This window comes from Phyllobates terribilis, unplaced genomic scaffold (assembly GCF_046119375.1).
Source record: "Phyllobates terribilis strain yellow unplaced genomic scaffold, ASM4611937v1 Scaffold_5__5_contigs__length_657084704, whole genome shotgun sequence".
NCBI classification, from domain to species: Eukaryota; Metazoa; Chordata; class Amphibia; order Anura; family Dendrobatidae; genus Phyllobates; species Phyllobates terribilis.
The window spans coordinates 567,045,027-567,064,206 of record NW_027362765.1 but is presented as its reverse complement, the minus strand read 5'-3'; positions in this window follow the sequence as shown (position 1 = coordinate 567,064,206).

Genomic DNA, 19,180 nt, shown 5'->3' with positions numbered 1-19,180 from the left:
TCAGCGCAGGAACGTGGACAGGTAACTATTTTTTTTAGTAAACTAAGAATTAAATAAAATGGTGTGTTTTATTTCAAATAAATTATTTTTTTCTGGGTGTAGTGTGTGTTTTTTCTTTTTAACACTTTGTAGGTTAGTAATGGGGGTGTCTTATAGACGCCCATCATTACTAACCTGGGCTTCATGGCAGCTGGTGCTGACATGAACCCCACCACTATTACCCCCTGCCACCGCACCAGGGCAACGTGGAAGAGCGAGGCTAAGTGCAAGAATTGGCGCATCCTATGGATGCGCCATATCTGGGGCGGCTGACGGCTGGTGTTTCTAGCCTGGGAGGGGGCCAATATTCATGGCACCCTTCCTAGGCTATTAATATCAGCCCCCAGCTGTCTGCCCAGCCTTTGCTAGCTATTAAAATAGGGGGGACCCCACATCATTTTTTTGGGGGGGGTTTCCTATTTTAATAGCTAGTAAAGGCTAGGTATTCAGCTGGGGGCTGATATTAGTAGCCTGGGAAGCTCTGTGGGTATTACCCCCTTCCCAGGCTTCAAACATCTGCCCCAGCCGTCTGCTTAACCTCCGCTAGAGACTAAAATTATGGGGGATCCCACGCCAATTTTTTTTTGAATAAATCCTTTATTTTAACACTAAATGACACTTGAGGGGTTAATAAAGACGCAGTCCCTAAATTATTATTTATTTTTTAATTAATTTTTCCCAAAAATTTTGACGTGGGCTTTGCCATATTTTTGTATGCCAGCCAGGTACAGCATCCAGGAACGGGCTGCCCCCAACTCCCAGCTGCCTATTTGTACCTGGCTGGACACAACAATATAGGGAAGCCCTTTTTTTATTATTATTTCATGAATTTCATGAAATAAGTAAAAAAAAAAAAATACGTGGGTCTTCGCCTATTTTTGTGTCCAGCCAGGTACAACTAAGCAGCTGGGGGCTGGAATCCACAGCGCAGGGTGGCGCAAGCTTTGTGGGCCCCCCCTGCTGCGAACTGCAGTCCACAACCACCCCAGAAAATGGCGCGTTCATACAAGCGCCATCTTCTGGCGCTGTATCCAGCTCATCCAGGGCCCTGGTGCGGTGGCTCACTGGGTAATAAAGGGGTTAGGGCCAGCTTTGTATTATCCGCTGGCCCTAAGCCCGAAATTCATGGGGTCACGCCAATATTAGACATGACTGCCATGAATTTCTAGTAAAGTATTTAAAAAAAACACAACACCCAGAATAAAGTCCTTTAATTGAAATAAACACACAATTCTTTAATGTTCTAAATTAAACCATACTTACCATAACGCCCATTCCAGCTGAAGCCAATGATCTCCTGCAATAAAAGTAAAATAATAAAGCAACATCATCCTTACCTTTCCATGGTTCCCAGGACAGCTTCAGCTCTGCTACATCGAGATGACAGGCTGGATCGCAGCAGAAAGATGCCATCCAGCCTGTCATCCCGCAGACACTGAGAAGCGCAGGCATGCTTGCGCTCCTCAGTGTCTGGTTGTGACGGCATCCAGATGAGCCGACAATGAACTTAGCTCACCTCATGCACGTCACTGACAGCGTGGGAGAATTCTCCTGCGCATGCGGTGAGCGTGAGAGACTCAGCTCATCTGGATGCCATCACAGCCTGACACTGAGGAGCGCAAGCATGCCTGTGCTTCTCAGTGTCTGCGGGATGACAGGCTGGATGTCAGCTTTCTGCTACGATCCAGCCTGTCATCTCGATGTAGCAGAGCTGGAGCTGTCCTGGGAACCATGGAAAGGTAAGGATGATGTTGGTTTTTTATTATTTTTCTTTTATTGCAGGAGATCATTGGCTTCAGCTGGAATTGGCGTGAAGGTAAGTATGGTTTAATTTAGAACAATAAAGAATTGTGTGTTTATTTCAATTAAAGGACTTTATTCTGGGTGTTGTGTTTTTTTTAAATACTTTACTAGAAATTCATGGCGGTCATGTCTAATATTGGCGTGACCCCATGAATTTCAGGCTTAGGGCCAGCTGATAATACCAAGCTGGCCCTAACCCCTTTATTATTCAGTGAGCCACAGGCACCAGGGCTCTGGATGAGTTGGGTACAGCGCCAGAAGATGGCGCTTCTATGAACGCACCATTTTCCGGGGTGGCTGCGGACTGCAATTTGCAGCGGGAGGGGGGGCCAGAGATCTTGGGCCTCCCTGCGCTGCAGATTCCAGCCCCCAGCTGCCTATTTGTACCTGGCTGGACACAAAAATAGGGAGCAGCCCCACGTTTTTTTTTTTCAATTATTTCATGAAATAATAAAGAAAAAGAGGGCTTCCCTATATTGTTGCGTCCAACCAGGTACAAATAGGCAGCTGGTGGTTGGGGGCAGCCCGTTCCTGCCTGCTGTACCTGGCTGGACACAAATATAGTGCGAAGCCCCACGTCAATTTTTTAAAAATTATTTCAGGAAATTCATGAAATAATTTAAAAAAAAAAATACATGGGGCTTCGCCCTATTTTTGTGTCCAGCCAGGTACAACTAGGCAGCTGGGGGCTGGAATCTGCAGCGCAGGGAGGCCCAAGCTTTCTGGGCCCCACCCGCTGCAAATTGCAGTCCACAGCCACCCCGGAAAATGGCGCGTTCATAGAAGCGCCATCTTCTGGCGCTGTACCCAACTCATCCAGGGCCCTGGTGCGGTGGCTCACTGGGTAATAAAGGGGTTAGGGCCAGCTTGGCATTATCAGCTGGCCCTAAGCCCGAAATTCATGGGGTCATGCCAATATTAGACATGACCGTCATGAATTTCTAGTAAAGTATTTAAAAAAAAACACAACACCCAGAATAAAGTCCTTTAATTGAAATAAACACACAATTCTTTAATGTTCTAAATTAAACCATACTTACCATCACGCCCATTCCAGCTGAAGCCAACGATCTCCTGCAATAAAAGAAAAATAATAAAGCAACATCATCCTTACCTTTCCATGGTTCCCAGGACAGTTTCAGCTCTGCTACATCGAGATGACAGGCTGGACCGCTGCAGAACGCTGCCATCCAGCCTGTCATCCCACAGACACTGAGAAGCGCAGGCATGCTTGCGCTCCTCAGTGTCAGGCTGTGACGGCATCCAGATGAGCCAAGTCTCTCACGCTCACCGCATGCGCAGGAGAATTCTCCCACGCTGTCAGTGACGTGCATGAGGTGAGCTGAGTTCATTGTCGGCTCATCTGGATGCCGTCACAGCCAGACATTGAGGAGCGCAAGCATGCCTGCGCTTCTCAGTGTCTGCGGGATGACAGGCTGGATGGCAGCGTTCTGCTGCGGTCCAGCCTGTCATCTCGATGTAGCAGAGCTGAAGCTGTCCTGGGAACCATGGAAAGGTAAGGATGATGTTGCTTTATTATTTTTCTTTTATTGCAGGAGATCGTTGGCTTCAGCTGGAATGGGCGTGATGGTAAGTATGGTTTAATTTAGAACAATAAAGAATTGCGTGTTTATTTCAATTAAAGGACTTTATTCTGGGTGTTTGTGTTTTTTTTAACTTTGACTATGGGGTTAGTAATGGGGGTGTCTTATAGACGCCTCTCCATTACTAACCTGGGCTTGATGTCAGCTGGCATTATAAGCTGACATCAACCCCAGCCCTATTACCCCACTGCCACCGTTACAGGGCAGTGGGAAGAGCGAGGCTAAGTGCCAGAATTGGCGCATCCTATGGATGCGCCATTTCTGGGGCGGCTGACGGCTGGTGTTTCTAGCCTGGGAGGGGGCCAATATTCATGGCACCCTTCCTGGGCTATTAATATCAGCCCCCAGCTGTCTGCCTAGCCTTTGCTAGCTATTAAAATAGGGGGGACCCCACGTCATTTTTTTTGGGGGGTCCCCCATTTTAATAGCTAGTAAAGGCTAGGTATTCAGCTGGGGGCTGATATTAGTAGCCTGGGGAGCTCCATGGGTATTACCCCCTTCCCAAGCTTCAAACATCTGCCCCAGCCGTTTGCTTAACCTCCGCTAGAGACTTAAATTACGGGGAACCCCACGCCAATTTTTTTTTTAATAAATCCTTTATTTTAACACTAAATGACAAGTACAGTAATCAACACCGTCACTGTACTTCTTATATATGTGACTGACATGTTTCTATCTCTCTAATCTATGTGTGATGCTCTATTCTTTCTGTTATAAATTGTCAGGTACCGCTGCTGAATTGCCGGCCGGCTTTTTTAAAGAGACGGTGCATGAAAACACTGTTATTTTTTAAAATAAATCCTTTACACTAAATGACAAGTACAGTAAGCAACACTGTCACTGTACTTCATATATATGTGACTGACATGTTTCTATCTATCTAATCTATGTGTGAAGCTCTATTCTTTCTGTTCTAAATTGTCGGGTACTGGTGTATGCCGCTGCTGAATTGCCGGCTTTTCATGTTTCACTGTGAGCACTGTTCCCATCGATTTGGGCAACCACCTCCCCCAATACATTCTACATTATTGTTAGTTGTTTTCCTTCATGTAGAATTAACCTACAAGGAAGGAAAGGGTTTATTTTCATTCCGATATTTGTGTCCCATTGACTTGCATTGGTTTCCGGTATTGGAATCGACGATATCCGATACTTTTTGGGTATCGGCCCGATCCAATCCGATATTTCCTGATATCGGAAGGTATTGCTCAACACTATTCGTGACGCCACCTGTGGTGTCTGGTAAGGATAACCAGCGCTGCGGCAGCCCACTGAGGCCTGTGTTAAGGCAGCTTGCATGGTATAGCTCCCCACAGGTGGAGCTAGGCCTCAGGGCAGCATAGATGAAAGGATGCAGAACAGATGGGACCCAGCCGGGTCAAAGCAAGAACAGGGACAGACACGATAGTCACTTCAGTACCTTTTACTGATGGAAATTCAGGCACTTTCCGGAGCACTGTAGGGTAAGGGATGCACATCCGGATTCTCCCCAGTGAGCGGATGTTTATCCTCCTGTTTCTTGCCTTTGTGTGATAAGTTTCTGACCTGCCTGGAGCTAGGCCTAACTTGGTTTCTGTTCTGCACCTGCTGACTTGGTGATAGGGCCTTCTGTTGGAGATCACTCTCCCTATTCTCTGGGGTCTCCGTGATTCCTGACCCTGGTACGTATCAGCTTTTGGTGATCCTGGGACATGTAGTTCACCAGGGATTCCGGTTGTTTTCTACTGGTCATGAAGATCCACGTAGACTCGGACCCGATGTCCGGTATATTCCTCTGGCGTGAGCTTGTAAAGCTCCTCTGCCCCCTATGTTACTCTCTTCCACTTGCCTTCGGCCCCGCTCGGGTCCTCACTAGGCTACATACACTGCAGCCGATACGCTGCTCTTCTTCGCCGCTCTCAGAGTGTCGGCACACTCCTAGCTCTCTATCCTGAGCTCTGTGAGTTCTAGTCTGGAATCCCTCTACAGACTGTACTGAACTCTTTCTGCAGGAACTGCTAGGCTCTGGCTCGACTGCACTGACTCCTTATGTGTCTGAGCAGGAACTCCCTAGCTGCTCTGTACTCTAGCAGGCTAGGAACTGAACTGCCTAGCTTCACCTTCCCTATTTATATCCCTAATGGGCTCCCTCTGGTGGTCTGAGGTGGAAGGTGGAGGTGTGTGTATGCTGTGGGGGCCTCTTGTGGAGAAATCCATTTATGCACCCCACTAGGATCTGTGGTACCAAGCGCAGCTGGGCGCCACATTGTCCTACTGGAAAAAACAGTCCTCAGAGTTGGGGAACATTGCCTGAGCAGAGGGAAGCAAGTGTTTTTCAAGGATAACCTGGTATGTGGCTTGATTCATACATCCTTCGCAAAGATTAACCTGCCCAATTCCAGCCTTGCAGAAGCATCCCTAGATCATCACCGATCCTCCACCAAATTTCACAGTGGGTGCAAGACACTGTGGCTTGTATGCCTCTCCAGGTCTCTGTCTAACCATTACACGACCATAGTCCTCTATGGTCCAATCCCTATGGTCTTTGGCAAACTTCAGCCAGGCTCTCCTTTGCTTCTCATTGATGAAAGGCTTTTTCTAGCTTTACATGACTTGAGGCCTGCCTCTAGGAGCCTGTTACCAACTGTTCTTGCATTGCACTTCACCCTGCTGCCATTTGCCATTCCTTTTGTAGGACACTTGACGTCATCCTGCGGTTGCTGAGTGACATTCAAATAAAATTACGATCATCCTGGTCAGTGGAGAGTGGCTTTCGCCCTCTGCCGGTCTGTAGATTTGTTGTCCCCAATGTCTGCTGCTTGACCTTGTTGTAATGGACTGCCGTCTTCGAAATTTTAAGGATGGAGGCAACATGACGCTCACTGTATCCCTATGCTAGTAAAGCCAGAATTGAGCCCTTCTTTTCCTCACTCAAGACTTTTCTTTTCAACTCCTTTGGCATGGTTAAAAGTTATTTTTTTCATTCAAATTACTTTTGGGCTATTCCTAGCACTTGTTTTGCCATCCAGCTTGTCCTATTGCAAGGGGATTGTGAAGACCACAGAGGGGTTTTCTATACTTTCCCTCGTTACATAAGTTTTGGTTCAGGTGATCACTTAATCAGGAGCACATTAAGTAGAATGAGCTGGACTTTGGTTGGAATTCAACTGACACTGGAATGGAATGGCTGTCAGACATGTAGAGATGGTGATTTTTAGAAAACTGTGCAGTGGTCTCTTAATTTTTGCCAGAGCTGTATATACACAAATAGGCCTTTTAGAAGAGAGTACTAGTCACAGTATAGAGAATGCCAGACAACAGTCATGAATAGTGTTGAGCATTCCGATACTGAAATATCGGGTATCGGCCGATATTCGCGGTATCGGAATTCCGATACTTAATTCCGATACTATTGCAATATCGTATACCGGAATCGGAAGTTCCCATAATGCAATGAGACATTTTCATTTTATTCAGCCAATGAGGATCCTAAGAAGTGTGGGCACATCCTGTTAGGCATGTAGGCATCTTAACTAATGGCATGGCTGTGATTGGCTGCTGAAATGATGTCATGATGCACTATAAAAGCCACCGCCGCCATTTTGAGCTCACTCTGCTGTGAATTCAGTTAGGGATAGGACGCTGTTGTTCTGAGGGACAGTTTTAGCTACCTATTTGCTCTATACTGCTTTACCCAAGCTACTTTCTAAATCACTGTGCCTTGCAGTGCTAGTGCACAGTTCCCTGTGCTGTTCACCGCTATCTGCAAGGTCTGTGTGTGTGAGTGCAGCTCACCCTGTAGTGTGTGCTTCAGCCAAGTCTGGTTGTAGTGCACTCAGTGTGTGTCACTGCCTCATACATTGTCCTTTTTTGCCAATTCATAATTTTTCCTGATATCTCCTATTAGTGTGGTGGTTCCATCTGTATTCAGCTAAATTGGTTCCAAACACACTATATAGGAGTAGATAGAGAAATTTTTTTCCGTCTTGCAGCACTAGTGCACAGTGCTCTGCATCTGTACTGTTCACCGCTGTCTGCAAGGTCTGGTGTGTGAGTGCAGCTCACCCTGTAGTGTGTGCTTCAACCCCGTCTGGTTGTAGTGCACTCAGTGTGTGTCACTGCCTCATACATTGTCCTTTATTGCCAATTCATAATTTTTCCTGATATCTCCTATTAGTGTGGTGGTTCCATCTGTATTCAGCTAAATTGGTTCCAAACACACTATATAGGAGTAGATAGAGAAATTTTTTTCCGTCTTGCAGCACTAGTGCACAGTGCTCTGCATCTGTACTGTTCACCGCTGTCTGCAAGGTCTGGTGTGTGAGTGCAGCTCACCCTGTAGTGTGTGCTTCAACCCCGTCTGGTTGTAGTGCACTCAGTGTGTGTCACTGCCTCATACATTGTCCTTTATTGCCAATTCATAATTTTTCCTGATATCTCCTATTAGTGTGGTGGTTCCATCTGTATTCAGCTAAATTGGTTCCAAACACACTATATAGGAGTAGATAGAGAATTTTTTTTCCGTCTTGCAGCACTAGTGCACAGTGCTCTGCATCTGTACTGTTCACCGCTGTCTGCAAGGTCTGGTGTGTGAGTGCAGCTCACCCTGTAGTGTGTGCTTCAACCCCGTCTGGTTGTAGTGCACTCAGTGTGTGTCACTGCCTCATACATTGTCCTTTATTGCCAATTCATAATTTTTCCTGATATCTCCTATTAGTGTGGTGGTTCCATCCATATTCAGCTAAATTGATTCCAAACACACTATATAGGAGTAGATAGAGGAGCCTTTCTGCAGCATTGGGCCCTGCAGCCCCAGCCAGATTAGTATTAGCCTATTTTTTGCAGCCTCATCTATTGCATTGTAGGTTACCTTCCTACATTGTAATAGCTACAAAAAGTTTGTGATACTATCGTTATTACATCTTTAGGCACATCCAGTGTCTTTTTGTGACAAAAAAAACCTAAATAAAGTTCACCAAACACTCCACTTTACAGTTGTGTAGGCCACATTAGCTCATATTAAAGTCTAGTCCACACTTTATAAAATTAGTGTTTCTTATACCTGTTAGCAGCTGTTCAGGAATAAGCACACTAAGCCCTTAGTACTTTTCTGCCTATCTTTATCAGTCTACCAAGATGAAGAAGGCAGGGAGTAAGGCATGTGGTCGTGGTCGTGGGCGTGGGCGTGGAGTTTCTGCAGGGAGAGGACGTGAGGATTCTGTGCCTGCAGGGAGAGGACGTGGGGATTCTGTGCCTGCTGCGGGCACCAGTGACTCAGCATCCCCCAGTTTTACCAGGGAACAGTCCTTTATGCGCAGCTTTGTAGGAGCTAGCCGTACCCCACTGCTGCGCGAGGACCAAATTGAAGCCGTTGTCGGATGGATGGCAGCTAACGCATCGACTTCAATTAGTTCCAGATCCTCTCAGGTCCTGAGCACTGAAGAGCACCCATCTGTCTCTTCACCACCTGCCAAATTGCCCAGGCAGTCAGAGAGCCCTGGACAGGAGCCATCTCTACTTCTGTTCTCTGAATCTCTTGGCTTGGAAAGAGGGGGCCAGCCAAGCAGAATTCGAGAATTTGAAGAAGAGGTAGTATGCAGTGATGCGCAACCGTTTTGTCTCTCTGAATCTGAAGAGGCGGGTGGGCCAGTGCCTATGGTCAGCAGCACACCTCAGTACGCATCTGATGATGAGACTCAGGTGCCACTTTCTGGTGCGTACTGTGCTGTCGAGACTACCCAGGAGAAGCAGTTGTTTGAAGAGGGTGGTGTAGATGATGAGGTCCTTGACCCATCATGGCGTGAGGGACAGGAAGGTGGTGGGAGCAGCTCTGAGGAAGAGATTCCCCGAACGGCCCAAAAAGGAGGGAGAGGGAGGGGGCAGACTTGGTTGCCTGTAGCCTCCACTTCGGCACCCATTAGGAGCATGGCTCTTCCAAAATCCAAAGCGGGCGCTCCCAAGACTTGCAGTGCCTGGTCCTTTTTTGACACAGTTGCAGATGACATTTGCTTTGTCAAATGCAAGCTGTGTAATCAGAAGGTGAAAAGAGGGAAAAGTGTCAGCAACCTCAATACCACAAATATGTGGAAACATGTGCGGACCAAGCACGTGGTGGAGTTACACAAACACACTGAAGACCTAGGCCAACCTACAGCGCCACCTACCACCTCTTCAGCTCGTGTTGTAGCCTCTTCCTCCAGCTCACACACAGCTGGTTCGGCTTCCTCACAGGATCGCCATGGAAGAATCTCTGGCACTGTTGTACAGAGACACAGTGTAATTCCACCCACAGCACCACTTTCCCAGTCATCCTCACACTCCCAGGCCAGTCTACAGCCATCGTTAGCACAGGCATGGGAGAAAAGGCGCCCATACTCGGCAAACCACCCCCGAGCACAGGCTCTGAATGCTGGCATTGCTAAACTACTGGCCCTTGAAATGCTATCATTCAGGCTGGTGGAGACTGACACATTCCGTAACTTTATGGCATTGGCAGTCCCACAATACAACGTGCCCAGCCGCTTTTATTTCAGCAGGCAAGCCGTCCCTGCCCTGCAACATCATGTGGAGGGAAAAATTAAACATGCGCTACAAAACGCCGTCAGTAGCAAGGTCCACCTGACCACTGATGCGTGGACCAGTAAGCATGGACAGGGACGATACCTTTCCCTCACTGCCCATTGGGTAAATGTTGTGGAGCCGGGTACAGATCTTGAGAGTGGCGCTGTACGTGTTCTGCCAACTCCAAGGATTGCAGGAATCCAGTCTGTACACATTGACTCCTCCTCATACTCCAGTTCCTCTGAATCAGCGCTGCAGGAGCCGTCACGGTCTACCTCCACATCGACCCGTGAACGGTTACCTGTTATGATGACCGATATGAGCACAGCCGTGGCCAAACGTCAACAGGCCGTATTAAAATTAATTTCTTTGGGGAATCGAAGCCACACAGCGCAGGAGCTCTGGAATGCCATCAAGCAGCAGAGTGACGTGTGGTTTGTGCCAGCGAATCTCCAGCCAGGCATGGTAGTGTGTGACAATGGCCGAAATCTGGTGGCAGCTCTGGGCCTAGGCAACCTCACTCACATCCCATGTCTGGCACATGTGCTCAACTTGGTCGTGCAGAGTTTTTTGAGGGACTATCCGGATCTTGATGCACTGCTTCACAAGGTCCGCATAGAGTGCGCTCACTTGCGGCGTTCCAGCAATGCAAGATCACGCATTGCAGCTCTGCAGCGCCGATTATGTCTTCCGGAACATCGCATCATATGTGACCTACCCACCAGGTGGAATTCAACGTTACATATGTTGGAGAGGTTGTGTGAGCAGCAGGCAGCAGTAATGGAGTACCAGCTGCAGCAGGCGCAAACAAGTCGCAGTGCGCGCCGTTCACACTTCACCACCACTGAGTGGGCCTCTATGAAGGACATTTGCCACGTTTTGCGTGCCTTCGATTATTCCACGCGGATGGCGAGTGCAGATGATGCACTAGTCAGCATGACTATCCCCCTTATCTGCCTGCTTGAAAAAACACTGCAAGCACTAAGGGACGAGGTTTTGGAAGAGGTGGAGGATGAGGAGTCACAAATGCCATCTGCTTCTCTACAGTCTGCGCAATGTGGTTCCTCACAAAGGCCTAGGCAGGGGACACTTTGTGAGGAGGATGAGGAGGAGTCAATGGATGAGGAAGACATCTGTCCAGAGGAGGGAGGTACACAATGCTCTAGTAGTCAGTATCTAGAGCGAGGGTGGGGTGATGCAGAGCAGGCAGAGATCACGCCTCAAGCAGGGGACAGCGTTTCTTGGCCAGTTGGCAGTCTGCAGCACATGGTTGATTTCATGCTGCAGTGCCTCAGAAACGACCGCCGCATCGCCCACATTCTCAACACGGCTGATTATTGGGTGTCCACCCTCCTAGATCCTCGCTACCGGGACAACTTACAAAGCCTCATAACACCATTGAACCGGGAGCGTAAAATGCGGGAGTACCAAGACGCACTGGTGCATTCCATCATGTTCTCCATTCCAACCGAGAGCAGTGCTGCTAGTGCTTTACAAAGCAGCTCAGTGCGTCGAGGCAGTGGAGGAAGCTCTGCACAAAGAGGGAGCAGAAGCAGCGCCTCAGCACAAGGCAAGACCAGTATGGCCGAAATGTGGCAAAGTTTTGTGTCCCCGTCACCACAAATGTCTACACCATCACAGACAGCTCCAGTCAGCAGGAGGCAACGTTTCCGTCAGATGGTGACAGACTACATGTCTTGCCCTCTTAGTGTACTCCCAGACGGCTCTTCTCCCTTCAAGTTTTGGGTCTGTAAGCTGGATACATGGCCAGAGCTTAGTCAGTATGCACTGGAGGTGCTAGCTTGCCCTGCTGCTAGTGTATTATCGGAACGCGTCTTTAGTGCCGCAGGTGGTGTACTAACAGACCGTCGCATGCGACTATCCTCCGATAACGTTGACCGGCTTACTTTTCTCAAAATGAACAAGGCCTGGATCTCTCATGAATTTGCCAGTCCTCTTCCAGAATAAATAATTGGTTGGCAACAGTATCCAGGTCTCCTGTTCTGTTCATGTTTCTACCACCTGAACTGTAATCCCTGAGCTCCAACACCGCCAGTTGGCGCTCGGAAGTGCCGTCTGCACAGTCAACACTTGCTGCCGTGTTATTGGGGTTCAGTAACGTCAGCTGTTCTCCTGCTGTGCGGACGGCAATTTCTCCTGATTTGTCCACATCCACTGTACTACACATTTTAAAGTTGCTCCAATTACTCCTCTGGCTCCTCTGTTTTCATTCTTATCCCTGGGCTCCAGCACCGCCAGTTGGCGCTCGGAAGTGCTGTCTGCACAGTCAACACTTGCTACCATGTTATTGGGGTTCAGTAACGTCAGCTGTTCCCCTGCTGTGCGGACGGCAATTTCTCCTGCTCTGTCCACATTCTCACTACTACAGATTTTAAAGTTGCTCCAATTACACCTCTGGCTCCTCTGTTTTCAGTATTATCCCTGAGCTCCAACACCGCCAGTTGGCGCACGGAAGTGCCGTCTGCACAGTCAACACTTGCTGCCGTGTTATTGGGGTTCAGTAACGTCAGCTGTTCTCCTGCTGTGCGGACGGCAATTTCTCCTGCTTTGTCCAAATCCACTGTACTACACATTTTAAAGTTGCTCGAATTACACCTCTGGCTCCTCTGTTTTCATTCTTATCCCTGGGCTCCAGCACCGCCAGTTGGCGCTCGGAAGTGCCGTCTGCACAGTCAACACTTGCTGCCGTGTTATTGGGGTTCAGTAACGTCAGCTGTTCCCCTGCTGTGCGGACGGCAATTTCTCCTGCTCTGTCCACATTCTCACTACTACAGATTTTAAAGTTGCTCCAATTACACCTCTGGCTCCTCTGTTTTCATTCTTATCCCTGGGCTCCAGCACCGCCAGTTGGCGCTCGGAAGTGCTGTCTGCACAGTCAACACTTGCTACCATGTTATTGGGGTTCAGTAACGTCAGCTGTTCCCCTGCTGTGCGGACGGCAATTTCTCCTGCTCTGTCCACATTCTCACTACTACAGATTTTAAAGTTGCTCCAATTACACCTCTGGCTCCTCTGTTTTCATTCTTATCCCTGGGCTCCAGCACCGCCAGTTGGCGCTCGGAAGTGCCGTCTGCACAGTCAACACTTGCTGCCGTGTTATTGGGGTTCAGTAACGTCAGCTGTTCTCCTGCTGTGCGGACGGCAATTTCTCCTGATTTGTCCACATCCACTGTACTACACATTTTAAAGTTGCTCCAATTACTCCTCTGGCTCCTCTGTTTTCATTCTTATCCCTGGGCTCCAGCACCGCCAGTTGGCGCTCGGAAGTGCTGTCTGCACAGTCAACACTTGCTACCATGTTATTGGGGTTCAGTAACGTCAGCTGTTCCCCTGCTGTGCGGACGGCAATTTCTCCTGCTCTGTCCACATTCTCACTACTACAGATTTTAAAGTTGCTCCAATTACACCTCTGGCTCCTCTGTTTTCAGTATTATCCCTGAGCTCCAACACCGCCAGTTGGCGCACGGAAGTGCCGTCTGCACAGTCAACACTTGCTGCCGTGTTATTGGGGTTCAGTAACGTCAGCTGTTCTCCTGCTGTGCGGACGGCAATTTCTCCTGCTTTGTCCAAATCCACTGTACTACACATTTTAAAGTTGCTCGAATTACACCTCTGGCTCCTCTGTTTTCATTCTTATCCCTGGGCTCCAGCACCGCCAGTTGGCGCTCGGAAGTGCCGTCTGCACAGTCAACACTTGCTGCCGTGTTATTGGGGTTCAGTAACGTCAGCTGTTCCCCTGCTGTGCGGACGGCAATTTCTCCTGCTCTGTCCACATTCTCACTACTACAGATTTTAAAGTTGCTCCAATTACACCTCTGGCTCCTCTGTTTTCATTCTTATCCCTGGGCTCCAGCACCGCCAGTTGGCGCTCGGAAGTGCTGTCTGCACAGTCAACACTTGCTACCATGTTATTGGGGTTCAGTAACGTCAGCTGTTCCCCTGCTGTGCGGACGGCAATTTCTCCTGCTCTGTCCACATTCTCACTACTACAGATTTTAAAGTTGCTCCAATTACACCTCTGGCTCCTCTGTTTTCATTCTTATCCCTGGGCTCCAGCACCGCCAGTTGGCGCTCGGAAGTGCCGTCTGCACAGTCAACACTTGCTGCCGTGTTATTGGGGTTCAGTAACGTCAGCTGTTCTCCTGCTGTGCGGACGGCAATTTCTCCTGATTTGTCCACATCCACTGTACTACACATTTTAAAGTTGCTCCAATTACTCCTCTGGCTCCTCTGTTTTCATTCTTATCCCTGGGCTCCAGCACCGCCAGTTGGCGCTCGGAAGTGCTGTCTGCACAGTCAACACTTGCTACCATGTTATTGGGGTTCAGTAACGTCAGCTGTTCCCCTGCTGTGCGGACGGCAATTTCTCCTGCTCTGTCCACATTCTCACTACTACAGATTTTAAAGTTGCTCCAATTACACCTCTGGCTCCTCTGTTTTCAGTATTATCCCTGAGCTCCAACACCGCCAGTTGGCGCACGGAAGTGCCGTCTGCACAGTCAACACTTGCTGCCGTGTTATTGGGGTTCAGTAACGTCAGCTGTTCTCCTGCTGTGCGGACGGCAATTTCTCCTGCTTTGTCCAAATCCACTGTACTACACATTTTAAAGTTGCTCGAATTACACCTCTGGCTCCTCTGTTTTCATTCTTATCCCTGGGCTCCAGCACCGCCAGTTGGCGCTCGGAAGTGCCGTCTGCACAGTCAACACTTGCTGCCGTGTTATTGGGGTTCAGTAACGTCAGCTGTTCTCCTGCTGTGCGGACGGCAATTTCTCCTGCTTTGTCCACATCCACTGTACTACACATTTTAAAGTTGCTCGAATTACACCTCTGGCTCCTCTGTTTTCATTCTTATCCCTGGGCTCCAGCACCGCCAGTTGGCGCTCGGAAGTGCCGTCTGCACAGTCAACACTTGCTACCATGTTATTGGGGTTCAGTAACGTCAGCTGTTCCCCTGCTGTGTTCACGGCAATTTCTCCTGCTCTGTCCATATTCACTGTGCTACTTATTTAAAACTTGCTCCAATTACACCTCTGGCTCCTCCGTTTTTAGTATTTACCCTGGGCTCCAACACCGCCAGTTGGCGCTCGGAAGTGCTGTCTGCACAGTCAACACTTGCTGCCGTGTTATTGGGGTTCAGTAACGTCAGCTGTTCCCCTGCTGTGCGGACGGCAATTTCTCCTGCTCTGTCCACATTCTCACTACTACAGATTTTAAAGTTGCTCGAATTACACCTCTGGCTCCTCTGTTTTCATTCTTATCCCTGGGCTCCAGCACCGCCAGTTGGCGCTCGGAAGTGCTGTCTGCACAGTCAACACTTGCTACCATGTTATTGGGGTTCAGTAACGTCAGCTGTTCCCCTGCTGTGCGGACGGCAATTTCTCCTGCTCTGTCCACATTCTCACTACTACAGATTTTAAAGTTGCTCCAATTACACCTCTGGCTCCTCTGTTTTCATTCTTATCCCTGGGCTCCAGCACCGCCAGTTGGCGCTCGGAAGTGCCGTCTGCACAGTCAACACTTGCTGCGGTGTTATTGGGGTTCGGTAACGTCAGCTGTTCCCCTGCTGTGTTCACGGCAATTTCTCCTGCTCTGTCCATATTCACTGTGCTACTTATTTAAAACTTGCTCCAATTACACCTCTGGCTCCTCCGTTTTTAGTATTTACCCTGGGCTCCAATACCGCTAGTTGCTGCTCAGAAGTGCCGTCTGCACAGTCAACGCTTCCTCCAGTGTTATTGGGATTCAGTAACGTCAGCTGATCCCCAGCTGTGTGTCCGGCAAATTCTCCTGCTTTGTCCACATCCACTGTAGTACGGATTTAAAACCTCCTCCAAATACACCTCTGGCTCTTCTGTTTTTAGTATTTACCCTGGGCTCCAGCACCGCCAGCTGGTTCTCGGCAGTTCCATTGGCTCTTGTACCTTCTGCTACCCATCCGGGTTCCAGTACCGTCAGCTGGTTCTCGGCAGTGTCTTTGGCACGGGTACTCCCTCCTGCCCAGCCTGGTTCCAGCACGCCAGCTGTTTCCGGGTAGTGTCAACGTCACTTTGCCTCCAATGCGTTGTCCTGTCGTGTTGCGGTCGGGTTAGCCGACTCTATGGTGCCTGCAGTTTAGGTGACTCCTATGTGGGCTGCGGGATCTGGCAATGAAGGCTGGTTCCATAGTGCCAATAGGACAAGCACCCTCTGTAGGACTGTGGGTTTTGGTAACTGCGGCCGGCTCGCGGCCTTGAACTTTTTTTTTACATGGGTACCTTCTGCTACCCATCCGGGTTCCAGTACCGTCAGCTGGTTCTCGGCAGTGCCTTTGGATTAGGTGCCTCCTTCTCGGTATCCAAGTTCCACCAACGTCTGCTGGTCCTTGGTAGTGCTTTCTGGCACAGGTACCTCCTGCTTAGTAACCGAGTTCCAGTAACATCAGCTGGTCCTCGGTAGTTCCATTGGCTCTTGTACCTTCTGCTACCCATCCGGGTTCCAGTACCGTCAGCTGGTCCTCGGTAGTTCCATTTGCTCTTGTATCTTCTGCTACCCATCCGGGTTCCAGTACCGTCAGCTGGTCCTCGGTAGTTCCATTTGCTCTTGTATCTTCTGCTACCCATCCGGGTTCCAGTACCGTCAGCTGGTTCTCGGCAGTGCCTTTGGATTAGGTGCCTCCTTCTCGGTATCCAAGTTCCACCAACGTCTGCTGGTCCTTGGTAGTGCTTTCTGGCACAGGTACCTCCTGCTTAGTAACCGAGTTCCAGTAACATCAGCTGGTCCTCGGTAGTTCCATTGGCTCTTGTACCTTCTGCTACCCATCCGGGTTCCAGTACCGTCAGCTGGTCCTCGGTAGTTCCATTTGCTCTTGTATCTTCTGCTACCCATCCGGGTTCCAGTACCGTCAGCTGGTTCTCGGCAGTGTCTTTGGCACGGGTACTCCCTCCTGCCCAGCCTGGTTCCAGCACGCCAGCTGTTTCCGGGTAGTGTCAACGTCACTTTGCCTCCAATGCGTTGTCCTGTCGTGTTGCGGTCGGGTTAGCCGACTCTATGGTGCCTGCAGTTTAGGTGACTCCTATGTGGGCTGCGGGATCTGGCAATGAAGGCTGGTTCCATAGTGCCAATAGGACAAGCACCCTCTGTAGGACTGTGGGTTTTGGTAACTGCGGCCGGCTCGCGGCCTTGAACTTTTTTTTTACATGGGTACCTTCTGCTACCCATCCGGGTTCCAGTACCGTCAGCTGGTTCTCGGCAGTGCCTTTGGATTAGGTGCCTCCTTCTCGGTATCCAAGTTCCACCAACGTCTGCTGGTCCTTGGTAGTGCTTTCTGGCACAGGTACCTCCTGCTTAGTAACCGAGTTCCAGTAACATCAGCTGGTCCTCGGTAGTTCCATTGGCTCTTGTACCTTCTGCTACCCATCCGGGTTCCAGTACCGTCAGCTGGTCCTCGGTAGTTCCATTTGCTCTTGTATCTTCTGCTACCCATCCGGGTTCCAGTACCGTCAGCTGGTTCTCGGCAGTGTCTTTGGCACGGGTACTCCCTCCTGCCCAGCCTGGTTCCAGCACGCCAGCTGTTTCCGGGTAGTGTCAACGTCACTTTGCCTCCAATGCGTTGTCCTGTCGTGTTGCGGTCGGGTTAGCCGACTCTATGGTGCCTGCAGTTTAGGTGACTCCTATGTGGGCTGCGGGATCTGGCAATGAAGGCTGGTTCCATAGTGCCAATAGGACAAGCACCCTCTGTAGGACTGTGGGTTTTGGTAACTGCGGCCGGCTCGCGGCCTTGAACTTTTTTTTTACATGGGTACCTTCTGCTACCCATCCGGGTTCCAGTACCGTCAGCTGGTTCTCGGCAGTGCCTTTGGATTAGGTGCCTCCTTCTCGGTATCCAAGTTCCACCAACGTCTGCTGGTCCTTGGTAGTGCTTTCTGGCACAGGTACCTCCTGCTTAGTAACCGAGTTCCAGTAACATCAGCTGGTCCTCGGTAGTTCCATTGGCTCTTGTACCTTCTGCTACCCATCCGGGTTCCAGTACCGTCAGCTGGTCCTCGGTAGTTCCATTTGCTCTTGTATCTTCTGCTACCCATCCGGGTTCCAGTACCGTCAGCTGGTTCTCGGCAGTGTCTTTGGCACGGGTACTCCCTCCTGCCCAGCCTGGTTCCAGCACGCCAGCTGTTTCCGGGTAGTGTCAACGTCACTTTGCCTCCAATGCGTTGTCCTGTCGTGTTGCGGTCGGGTTAGCCGACTCTATGGTGCCTGCAGTTTAGGTGACTCCTATGTGGGCTGCGGGATCTGGCAATGAAGGCTGGTTCCATAGTGCCAATAGGACAAGCACCCTCTGTAGGACTGTGGGTTTTGGTAACTGCGGCCGGCTCGCGGCCTTGAACTTTTTTTTTACATGGGTACCTTCTGCTACCCATCCGGGTTCCAGTACCGTCAGCTGGTTCTCGGCAGTGCCTTTGGATTAGGTGCCTCCTTCTCGGTATCCAAGTTCCACCAACGTCTGCTGGTCCTTGGTAGTGCTTTCTGGCACAGGTACCTCCTGCTTAGTAACCGAGTTCCAGTAACATCAGCTGGTCCTCGGTAGTTCCATTGGCTCTTGTACCTTCTGCTATCCATCCGGGTTCCAGTACCGTCAGCTGGTCCTCGGTAGTTCCTCAGCTTTCTTGTACCTTCTGCTACATTTCCAAGTTCAAGCTTTTTGAAATGGTTCTTGGTAATCACTCTGGATCTCCCTGACGAGGACCCTGAAGACGAGGACCCTGAAGACCAACCCTAAGAAGACGAGGACCCCGAAGACAATGACCCTGAAGACGAGGACCCTGAAGACCACCCCGAAGAAGACGAGGACCCTGAAGACCACCCCGAAGAAGACGAGGACCCTGAAGACCACCCCGAAGAAGACGAGGACCCCGAAGACGAGGACCCAGAAGACCAACCCGAAGAAGACGAGGACCCCGAAGACGAGGACCCCCGAAGACGACGACCCTGAAGACCACCCCGAAGAAGACCAAGAAGATGACCCTGAAGAAGTTGACCAAGAAGACAAAGAAGAGAAGACAAGCACCAAGATACAGAAAAACAAGAGACAGAAAACCAAGAAGCAGAAATACAAGAAGCTGCAGAACAAAAAGCGGAAGAACATTAAGCATAAGACTAAAAATCAGAGCAAAAGATAATATCTAAATTATAAGCAG